The sequence below is a fragment of the Thamnophis elegans genome, chromosome 16 (assembly GCF_009769535.1).
Source record: "Thamnophis elegans isolate rThaEle1 chromosome 16, rThaEle1.pri, whole genome shotgun sequence".
Classification (NCBI taxonomy): domain Eukaryota; kingdom Metazoa; phylum Chordata; class Lepidosauria; order Squamata; family Colubridae; genus Thamnophis; species Thamnophis elegans.
The window spans coordinates 25,795,965-25,798,699 of NC_045556.1; positions in this window are offsets into that span (position 1 = coordinate 25,795,965).

The window sequence follows — 2,735 nt, forward strand, 5'->3', positions numbered from 1 at the left end:
CTAGTTTTTACTAATAAATACGAAACTGTATAACTAAGGATTGTGTAATTTTTCTGGGAAACAAAACGATAATTTTGAATAATTTCGGTGAGGAGAAATCAGCAACCAGTTTGAGAATGCAAAAGAAACATTTACGTTATTCCTATATTACCTTGTAATATCTGTTGCTTTGGTTTTTAAAGTTGATTTTCAAAAGTGTTGCTGACGCACTAAATGAGGAATTAAAACAGGCAGTTCTCCTTGGAGCTAATGTCACAGAGATGGCTGGTGGCATTGCAATCTGACTCAAATTGAAGGAGGAGATGGAGAGGTAAGGAAAAAGACAGGCTGCTGTCCAGGTAAACAAATGGGCTCCGTGCCTGGAGGCTTCTGCCATTTACCACCAGACCGAACCCCATCTCCTCCCATGATTGTCTTGATCCAATTTATGGGATGCTGATTAAGTTAGCCACTCTGATTCAGAGCACTGGAGGGGGGAGGGGATGAACTGAGATGCAGTTGAACCTTTTCAATATAAACTGTGTTTAATTTATTGCTTTTCAAGCATCCATTGCAAATTTAAAAATCACTGATGTAATCAGTGTTCTTACCTGTTCGGACTGGTTCGGCTGATTAGGTAGTAATTTGTCCGGCCATGCCCCTGAACTGGTTCTATGCAGTGCTATGGTGCCACCATCTTGTTTTTTTTATATTAGTGTGCATGTGTGGCATAGCACGACCAACCCCATGCAGAGCATCCCTGAGCAAACTGGCAGTGGTGGCAGCCAGAACCCGTGATGACCACGCCCTACCTACCTTGAGAAAGTTCAGGCAGTTCTTGATTTACAACCGTTCATTTAGTGCCCGTACAAAGTGACAGTGGCACTGAAGAAAGTGGCATTTTTCACTCTTAGCAACCGTTTCAGCATCCTCAGAGTCACATGGTCAAAATACGGATGCTTGGCTTGCATTCATGATGGTTGCTGTGTCCTGGGGTCATGTGACCACCTTCTGCAAGCTTCTGACCAGCAAAGTCAATAGGGAAATCACTTAACAACCGTACTACTAATTTAACTGCAGCAATTCACTTAAAGTTGTCTTGCTTAGCAATAAAAATGTTGGGCTCAATTCTGGTCATCGTTTAAGGACTACCTGTAAATAAGGGAGAATATTTGTAGTCAGGGTTGACATGAGGGGTCCTTGGTGCAAACTAGACACTCAAGTCTACAGAAAAACCACCCAGAAGCTGCATAAGGACTTTATTTAGATGAGCCCAAACACACCACAACAACCCAGAACAGCAGAAAAAGGAAATGGAACATTTATATAACACATTCCAACTAAATGGATACCCATACAACTTTATCAGTAAGTCCCTGACCACTTAACCCAACACTCAACTCAGCAGAACCAACACCAGCCCTAAAAGAAATCACACTGCCATGCATGAAGAAGATCTCAGAAGCCACCAAGAGACTCCTACAACCACATGGAATCAACACAGCAGACAAACCAACTTAAAGCTCTTCAAAACATCCCAAGCAGACCAAGAAACCCACCAACCCCAGAAGAAGAAAAAACAGGAGTCATTTACATAACACACAATGTAAGGACTGCAACAACCATTATCTTGGACAAACAGGCAGAAGACTGGCAGAAGGCATCCACGAACACAACTGGCAATCAGAAGACATGATGAAAATTCTTTCATTGCACAACATAGACAGATTTAGAGCCAAGGTGGTGCAGTGGTTAGAATGCAGTCCTGCAGGCTTTTTCTGCTGACTGCCGTCTGCCTGCAGTTTCAGGGAAGTCTCCTGAAGGTCCCTGAAGCTTCGGAGTGCGCAAAACGACCCTCCAAGCTCAGAGGGTCATTTTGCTCCAAAGGCTTCAGGGAAGCCTCCTGAAGGTCCCGGAAGGCTTCGGAGCGCTCAAAACGACCCTCCGAGCAAACCGGAAGTGACTTCCACTTTGCTCAGAGGGTCATTTTGACTGCTCCAGAGGCTTCAGGGAATCCTTCTGAAGGTCCCTGAAGCCTCCAGAGGGCTTCAGGGGGGCGGGGGAGGCTGTTTTCAAAAAAAGCAAAAAATGGGTGGTCGTGTCTGTAGTGCACCCATGCACACTGAGGGGGGGGGGTGTCATGCATTGCATTATGGGTGCAGCACGCCCGCACATGACCCACCCCCCCTTGCTCCCCCCACTTATGGCACGCGAGCTAAAAAGATTTGCCATTGCTGGCCTCCCCTGTACCAGTCATACAACATTTATTACAGTCATTGAGAAAGGGCAAGACTTTTGCAAAACTTGATTTAGCCCAAGTGTATCAGCAACTGCCAATGGACGATGCCACCACAGAGGCGCAAACCATTGTAACACACAGGGGAGCATTTAAATGCTGCCAGTTCCAATTTGTGGTCAGCATGGCACCAGGACTATTTCAAAGTATGATGGAACACCTCCTACAGGGCATTACTACAGTTGAGAGCATTATTTGGACTTATTTGGCTGACTTACTTGGGCTCCTGATCAATCATAAGTGAAGATTCCAGGCCACTTGCAAAGTTCCTGTTTCAGTAGGTAAGACTATATAAAACACTCTATAAAAGAAAATGCCATTTATTTGTTCGTTTGTTTGATTGATTGATTGATTGATTGAGTTTTATGCCACTCATCTCCCCTACAAGGTGACTCCAGGTGGCTTATAGGTTATAAAACAAGTAAAAATATTAAAATATTAAACCAATTAAAATAAAACA